The following is a 9,540-nucleotide window of genomic DNA, read 5'->3' as shown; positions in this document are numbered from 1 at the left end:
CCAATAGAGATACTATTTCACCAATGGGAATTGTTAGGGATGTTGAAGTCTTGTGTGGGAAAACTAAATATCCTGCTGATTTTCTTGTTCTTGGTTCACCACAAGATAGCTTTTGTCCCATTATATTTGGTAGACCCTTCTTAAACACTGTTAATGCTAAGATAGATTGCAAAAAGGATGTTGTTACTATCGGTTTAGATGATATGTCTCACAAATTTAATTTCTCTAAATTTGGTAGACAACACCGTGAAGAAGAATTACCTAGTAAGGATGAAATTATTGGTCTTGCTTCCATTGCCGTACCTCCTAGTGATCCTTTGGAACAATATTTGCTAGACCATGAAAACGATATGTTTATGAATGAAAGAAGGGAAATAGATGAAGTATTCTTTAAACAGGAACCTATTTTGAAACACAATTTGCCTGTTGAAATCCTAGGGGATCCTCCTCCACCATTGGTGATACCATTTTTGAGCTTAAACTATTGCCAGATACTCTTAAATATGCTTATCTTGATGAGAAAAAGATATATCCTGTTATTATTAGTGCTAACCTTTCAGAGCATGAGGAAGAGAGATTATTGAAAACTCTAAAGAAGCACCGTGCTGCTATTGGGTATACTCTTGATGATCTTAAGGGCATTGGTCCCACTCTATGTCAACATAAAATAAATTTGGAAGAAGATGCTAAACCAGTTCATGATCATCAACGACAGCTGAATCCTAAAATAAAAGAAGTGGTAAGAAAGGAAATACTAAAGCTCCTTGAGGCAGGTATAATTTATCCCGTTGCTGATAGTCAGTGGGTAAGTCCTGTCCATTGTGTCCCTAAGAAGGGAGGTATTACTGTCGTTCCTAATGATAAAGATGAATTGATTCCTCAAAGAATTATTACAGGTTGTAGGATGGTAATTGATTTCCGCAAATTAAATAAGGCCACTAAAAAGGATCATTACCCCTTACCTTTTATCGATCAAATCCTAGAAAGATTATCCAAACATACACATTTTTGCTTTCTAGATGGTTACTCTAGTTTCTCTCAAATACATGTGTCAGCCAAAGATCAATCAAAGACTACTTTTACTTGCCCTTTTGGTACTTTTGCTTATAGACGTATGCCTTTTGGTTTATGTAATGCACCTGCTACCTTTCAAAGATGCATGATGGCAATATTCTTTGACTTTTGTGAAAAGATTTGTGAGGTTTTCATGGATGATTTCTCCGTCTATGGATCTTCTTTTGATGATTGCTTGAGCAACCTTGATCGAGTTTTGCAGAGATGTGAAGAATAATCTTGTCTTGAATTGGGAAATGTGCCACTTTATGGTTAATGAAGGTATTGTCTTGGGGCATAAAGTTTCTGAAAGAGGTATTGAAGTTGATAATCCAAGGTTGATGCTATTGAAAAGATGCCATGCCCCAAGGACATGAAAGGTATAAGAAGTTTCCTTGGTCACGCCGGATTTTATAGGAGGTTCATTAAGGAATTTTGAAAATTTTCTCGGCCTCTGACTAAATTATTACAAAAATATATACCATTTGTCTTTGATGATGATTGTGTAGAAGCATTTGAAATTCTTAAGAAAGCATTGATCTCTGCACCTATTGTTCAGCCACCTAATTGGAATTTACCCTTTGAAATTATGTGTGATGCTAGTGATTATGTTGTAGGTGATGTTCTAGGGCAAAGAGTTGATAAGAAATTAAATGTTATTCAATATGCTAGTAAACTCCTAGACAATGCTCAAAGAAATTATGCTACTACTGAAAAAGAATTCTTAGCAGTTGTATTTGCTTGTGATAAGTTCAGACCTTATATTGTTGATTCTAAAGTAACTATTCACACTGATCATGCTGCTATTAAATATCTTATGGAAAAGAAAGATGCTAAACCTAGACTTATTAGATGGGTTCTCTTGCTACAAGAATTTGGCTTACATATTGTTGATAGAAAGGGAGCTGAGAACCCCGTTGGAGACAACTTGTCTAGGTTAGAAAATGTGCTTGATGACCCACTACCTATTGATGATAGCTTTCCTGATGAGCAATTGAATGTCATAAATGCTTCTCATACTGCTCCATGGTATGTTGATTATGCTAATTACATTGCTGCTAAGTTTATAACACCTAGTTTCACATACCAACAAAAGAAAAAGTTCTTCTGTGATTTGAGGCATTACTTTTGGGATGACCCACATCTTTATAAAGAAGGAGTAGATGGTGTTATTAGACGTTGTGTACCTGAGCATGAACAGGAACAGATCCTACGCAAGTGTCACTCCGAAGCTTATGGAGGACACCATGCTGGAGATAGAACTGCACATAAGGTATTGCAATCTGGTTTTATTGGCCTACTCTCTTCAAGGATGCCCGTAAGTTTGTCTTATCTTGTGATGAATGTCAAAGAATTGGTAATATTAGTAGACGTCAAGAAATGCCTATGAACTATTCACTCGTTATTGAACCATTTGATGTTTGGGGCTTCGACTATATGGGACCTTTTCCTTCCTCTAATGGATATACACATATTTTAGTTGCTGTTGATTACGTTACTAAGTGAGTAGAAGCTATTCCAACTAGTAGTGCTGGTCATAAAACTTCTATTAAAATGCTTAAAGAAGTTATTTTTCCAAGATTTGGAGTCATGACTGATGGTGGTTCACATTTTATTCATGGTGCTTTCCGTAAAATGCTTGCTAAGTATGATGTTAATCATAGAATTGCATCTCCTTATCACCCTCAGTCTAGTGGTCAAGTAGAATTGAGTAATAGAGAGATCAAATTAATTTTGCAAAAGACTCTTAATAGATCTAGAAAGATTTGGTCCAAGAAACTTGATGATGCATTATGGGCCTATAGAACTGCATATAAAAATCCTATTGGTATGTCTCCGTATAAAATGGTTTATGGAAAAGCATGTCACTTACCTCTCGAACTAGAACACAAGGCATATTGGGCTATTAAAGAGCTCAATTATGATTTTAAACTTGCCGGTGAGAAGAGGTTATTTGATATTATCTCACTCGATGAATGGAGAACCCAAGCCTACGAAAATGCCAAGTTGTTTAAAGAAAAAGTTAAAATATGGCATGATAAAAGGATACAAAAGCGTCAGTTTAATGTAGGTGATTATGTATTGCTATATAACTCTCTTCGTTTAAGATTTTTTGCAGGAAAACTTCTCTCTAAATGGGAAGGTCCTTACGTTATTGAGGAGGTCTATCGGTCCGGTGCCATAAAAATCAACAACTTCGAAGGCACAAATCCGAAGGTGGTACGGTCAAAGAATCAAACATTATATCTCAAGTTATCCCATAAATGTTGAAACCAATGTTATTGAAATCGTAACCCCGGAGGAATACATAAGGGACACTTTCCGGAACGTTTCAGACTCCGAAAAGGAATAGGTATGTGGTACGGTAAGTAAACCGACTCCAAAACAGTTTTTAAGGCAATATTTCTCCGTTTTCGAATATTTAGAAAAATAGGAAAATAAGAAGCAGTCCGGGAAGGACACGAGAGCTCCACAAGGGTGGAGGGCGTGCCCTACCCCCCTGGGCGCGCCCCCTACCTCGTGGGCACCTCGTGCGCTCTCCGGACTCCGTTTTCTTACACGGCACGTATTTTGGTCGGTAAAAATTCATTATATAACCTCCCGAAGGTTTTGACTACCATATCACGCAAAAATCTCTTGTTCTTGTTTCGAGCTGTTTTCTGCCAGGGTTGTCGAAGCTAAAAATCATGTCGTCTCCCTCCTCCTCCAACAATGAGGGCAACGATGCTTGGCTAATGAAGATAGAGCCGAAGAGAGAAGAACCCATGGAGATCAACAAGGATGAAGGGATCAAGAAGGCCACGGAGGACCAAGCTCCGGCAACAGAAGACATCCTTCAACTTGATCACAATCTTCTTACCCCAACTGAGATCGAAGCTTTCAAAATGATCGAGTTAGCTCGTATACAAAATAAGTATCTCACACGTGAAAATATTTTGTTGCAGGAGCATATCATCGCACTCAAAGGCATTATCCACAAGTTAGAAGACCTCCTACGCTCGATGTGCGACTATCCATCATCAACAACTCCTCCTTCTTCACCGATAAAGAAGAATTGAGTGCCTACTATGGTCACTCCCCTTGGCAACTGCCAAGCTTGGGGGAGTGCCCCGGTATCGTATCACCATCACTTTTATCTTTACCGTTTTTCTTAGTTCGATCCTTTTGGTAATATCTTGGTCTAGTAGAATAGAAGTTCTTAGTATGATCTAGTTGTGAGTTTTGCTTTATAATTCCTCTATGTAATCGAGTCTGTGAGCTATATAATAAAGATTAGTGTTGAGTCAAGGGCTTGATTATTTTGCCATGATCCTAAGGGAATAAAAGAAAAGAATAAAAAAAGGGGAAACAAAGAGATCATATGGATCTTATGGAGAGTAATGAGCTCACATAGAAAAAGTATGATGAATAAAAGTTGTTGAGTGTTGACAAACATAGTTTTGGTCATCGTTGCAATTAATAGGAAGTAATACAGAAAGAGAGGTCTTCACATATAAATATTCTATCTTGGACATCTTTTATGATTGTGAGCACTCATTAAAATATGACATGCTAAAGAGTTGATGTTGGACAAGGAAGACAACGTAATGGATTATGCTTTCTTACATCTGAGATAAATTATATTGTCATGGATCATCCAACATGGTTGAGCTTGCCATTCCCCCTCATGATAGCCAAATTCATCGCGCCAAGTAGAGATACTACTTGTGCTTCCAAATACCCTCAAACCAGTTTTGCCATGAGAGTCCACCATACCTACCTATGCATTGAGTAAGATCCTCCAAGTAAGTTGTCATCGGTGCAAGCAATAAAAATTGCTCCCTAAATATGTATGACTTATTAGTGTGGGAGAAAATAAACTTTATACGATTGTGTGATATGGAAGAAATAAAAGCGACAGACTGCATAATAAAGGTCCATATCACAAGTGGCAATATAAAGTGACATTCTTTTGCATTAAGACTTTGTGCATCCAACCATAAAAGCGCATGACAACCTCTGCTTCCCTCTGCGAAGGGCCTATCTTTTACTTTTATCTCCTACCTTGCATAAGAGTCATGGTGATCTTCACCCTTCCTTTTTACATTTTATCCTTTGGCAAGCACAGTATGTTGGAAAGATCCTGGTATATATGGCTAATTGGACGTGAGTTTTCATGAACTATTATGGTTGACGTTACCCTTGAGGTAAAACGTTGGGAGGCAAAACTATAAGCCCCTATCTTTCTCTGTGTCCGATTAAAACTCCATACCCATAAGTATTGCGTGAGTGTCAGCAATTGTGAAAGACTATATGATAGTTGAGTATGTGGACTTGCTGAGAATATCTTATACATTGACTCTTTCCTATGTTATGATAAATTGGAATTGCTCCAATGACTGAGATTATAGTTTGTTAGTTTTCAATGAAGTTTACGATTCATACTTGAAATTGTGATTGAATTATTACTCTAGCATAAGAAATCATATGACAAGAATTAAATAAGTTGATGTTCTAAGAATGATCATGATGCCCTCATGTCCGTATTTTATTTTTATCGACACCTCTATCTCTAAAAATGTGGACATAATTTTCGATTTCGGCTTTCTCTTGAGGACAAGCGAGGTCTAAGCTTGGGGGATTTGATACATCCATTTTGCATCATGCTTTTATATCGATATTTATTGCATTATGGGATGTTATTACACATTATGTCACAATACTTATGCCTATTATCTCTTGTTTTACAAGGTTTACATAAAGAGGGAGAATGCCGGCAGCTAGGATTCAGGGCTGGAAAAGGAGCAAATATTAGAGACCTATTCTGCACAGCTCCAAAAGTCTTGAAACTTCACGGAAGACGTTTTCAGAATATATAAAAAATACTGAGCGCAAGAAGTTCACCAAGGGGGCCACACCCTGCCCAGGAGGGTGGGGGCGCGCCCTACCCCCCTGGGCGCACCCCCCTACCTCGTGGGCCCCCTGGTGGCCCTCCGATGTCCATCTTCTGCTATATGGACTCTTTCGATGAGGAGAAAATCATAAGCCATCTCCTCGGACGAAACTCCGCCGCCACGAGGCGGAACCTTGGCGGATCCAATCTAGGGCTTCGGCAGAGCTGTTCTGTCGGGGAAACTTCCCGCCGGGAGGGGGGAATCATCGCCATCGTCATCACCAATACTCCTCTCATCGAGAGAGGGAAATCTCCATCAACATCTTCATCAGCACCATCTCCTCTCAAAACCCTAGTTCATCTCTTGTATCCAATTCTTGTCTTCAAGTCCGGGATTGGTCCTAGTAGATTGCTAGCAGTGTTAATTACTCCTTGTAGTTGATGCTAGTTGGTTTATTTGGTGGAATATCATATGTTCAAATCCTATATGCATATTAATACCCCTCTGATTATGAACATGAATATGCTTTGTGAGTAGTTACATTTGTTCCTGAGGACATGGGAGAAGTCTTGCTATTAGTAGTCATGTGAATTTGGTATTCGTTCGATATTTTGATGAGATGTATGTTGTCTCTCCTCTAGTGGTGTTATGTGAACGTTGACTACATAACACTTCACCATGATTTGGGCCAAGAGGAAGGCATTGGGAAGTAATAATTAGATGACATAAGCTTAAACCCTAGTGTCGGGTAGGGGGGTCCCGAACTGTGCGTCTAAGGCGGATGGTAACAGGAGGCAGGCGACACGATGTTTTACCCAGGTTCGGGCCCTCTTGATGGAGGTAAAACCCTACGTCCTGCTTAATTTATTCTTGATGATATGAGTATTACAAGAGTTGATCTACCACGAGATCGGAGAGGCTAAACCCTAGAAGCTAGCCTATGGTATGATTGTTGTTGTCCTATGGACTAAACCCTCCGGTTTATATAGACACCGGAGGGGGCTAGGGTTACACAGAGTCGGGTACAATGGAAGGAGATCTACATATCTGTATTGCCAAGCTTGCCTTCCACGCCAAGGAAAGTCCCATCCGGACACAGGACGAAGTCTTCAATCTTGTATCTTCATAGTCCAACAGTCCGGACAAAGGTTATAGTCCAGCTGTCCGGACACCCCCTAATCTAGGACTCCCTCAGTAGCCCCTGAACCAGGCTTCAATGACGACGAGTCTGCCTCGCAGATTGTCTTCGGCATTGCAAGGCGGGTTCCTCTTCCGAATACTTCATAAAAGATTTTGAACACGAGGATCGTGTCCGGCTTTGCAAAACAAGTTCCACATACCTTCGTAGAGAGAGAGAGTAACGTTTTCACAAATCTAATCTGTTGACGTATTCTGTAGCGCGACATCACACCACTGCCAAGCCTTCATTCGAATCATTTTTTACTGTCCCACCTCAGCGCGTTTTGCGAGGCGGTTTCCTTGGCACGTCTTGTCGAAGCAGAGATCATGTCGCCTTGTCACGGGATTCTCATCAATACGGGCGTGGGTAACCCAACCGTGCCATTGATTAAGGCGCTTGGGGGATAAGCGAGTTTTACCAGGCTGGTGGGGACGCATAGTTTCGTCCGCCCATATAAAGGGACAAGGATTCACCTTTTCATCCACGCCTTCTTCCTCCTTTGCTCATCCATTTTCGCACACTCGAGCTCTAGCGCCCAAGTCCGCATTTCCCACCTCAACCTTCTCCAACCATGTCCGGAGTGGGAGGCAGGTGGATGGTCTCCTCCGTCATGGAGGGACACATCAAGAAGCTGAGGAGAGCCGGATACCTGCCCGATGACATCGCGCACCGGCTCCCAGATGAGGGGCAGCTCATCCCCACCCCCAGGCCCCACGAGAGGGTAGTGTTCCTTACCCACTTCCTCCGTGGACTGGGATTCCCTCTCCACCCATTCATCTGGGGGCTCATGTTCTAGTACGGCCTGGATTTCCATGATCTGGCCCGAACTTCATCATCAACATCTCTGCGTTTATCATCATGTGCGAGGCCTTCCTCCGCATCAAGCCCCACTTCAGCTTATGGCTGAAGACCTTCAATGTCAAGCTGAAGGTAGTGAGCGGCTGCCAGGCGGAGTGCGGAGGCGCCATGGTGGGCAAGATGCCCAACGTCACATGGCTCGAGGGCTCCTTCGTGGAGACCATAAAGGGGTGGCAATCGGGGTGGTTCTACATCACCGAGCCGCGTGACCCTAAATGGGCAGCGGCCCCCGAGTTCCGATCTGGCATCCCCACGCAGCTCACCTCCTGGCAAGAGAAGGGCCTGTCCTGGGGTAGTTCGGGAGAGCTGACCGGACTCCATACATGTATCGAAAACATGGTGAGCAAGAAGCTCAAACTTGTCAACGTAGTCCAGGTCATGCTCATCCGCCGGATCCTCCCGTGTCAACAACGGGCTTTCAACTTGTGGGAGTTCGACCCGGCCCAGCACCAAACTCTGAACAGGCTCTTCGACACAACACACGAGGATGCATGGAAGGTGCTATTCAAGGGCGCCAAGGTTCCCCCTCCCAGTACCGAGGATCGCAGATTCTGCGCGAAGCGCCAAGACAGCGCGGTAAGCTGCTTTACCTCTTATAGGATACTCATTTTTCATAGTTTGACTCTATGCGGGATCTAAGCTCCCGTACCTTTGACAGGATTGGCAGGAGACGGCTGGACAGATCGACTGTCCCGCTCCTTTGCCCGAAGGCCCAGCAGACGCCTGCTTGGCAGAGCTGCTGGTTCCGGCACCTTACGTGGTGCCGGAGAAGAAGGCCAAGAAGCAGGCCACGGGAACTCGAAAGAGTTCCCGGCACCCGGTGGTGTCGGACTCATCGTCCGATGACTCCGAGGCGCACTCCTCCCACGAAGATGAGGAGGAGGAAAAAGAGGCTTCTTCCCCTCCAGCAGGGGGAGAAAAGAAAAGGAAGGTCGCCCCGACTGGGGAGGCCGGAGGGTCCAAGAAGGGAAGGACCCTTCCTCCGGACTACTCCACCAACGCCGCCGACAGCAAAGAGGAGTGGCCGCCCAGGGCCAAGCCCCTGGCGAAGTCATAAGTATTCGGACACCAGAGTGACTCGTAGCGTTCCTTTATTGCACAGCTTCTCCTAACGCCGAATATAATCATGCAGTCCGCCCCGAGCCCAAGTCGACATATCGTCGTGTGGTTCCTTGGATTTGTCGGATGTGAATAGCTTTTCACTTCCGACCGCTTCCACCCCTCGCCCTACGGACAACGCCGAGGTGTTGTCCCAAAAGGTTCCAAGCCAAGGGGAGGTGGTCCTGGAGGCGCCGCAAGGCGACCTTCCGGACTGCAGGTGAAAAGGGAGCAAGGCTCCCAAGGGCTCCAAGTCCGGCCCTCGGCCGAACACTGCACCGGAACCTTCAGTGGTTCCGGACTCCGGCAGGCGGCCCCCCACTAAGAAGGGCAAGCCTACCGCGCCAGTGACCTCCGTCCAACCGGAGGCATCGGATAACTTGCTGGAGGTGCTTAACGGAGCCTCCATCGACGAGGAGCACCGCACTATTATGAGTGCGGTGATCTAGAAAGTTCAGTCCGCCAAAAGCGGGCTGA

This window comes from Triticum urartu, chromosome 7, assembly GCF_003073215.2.
Source record: "Triticum urartu cultivar G1812 chromosome 7, Tu2.1, whole genome shotgun sequence".
Classification (NCBI taxonomy): domain Eukaryota; kingdom Viridiplantae; phylum Streptophyta; class Magnoliopsida; order Poales; family Poaceae; genus Triticum; species Triticum urartu.
The sequence above is the reverse complement of the archived record's forward strand: the minus strand, read 5'-3'. Positions refer to the sequence as shown.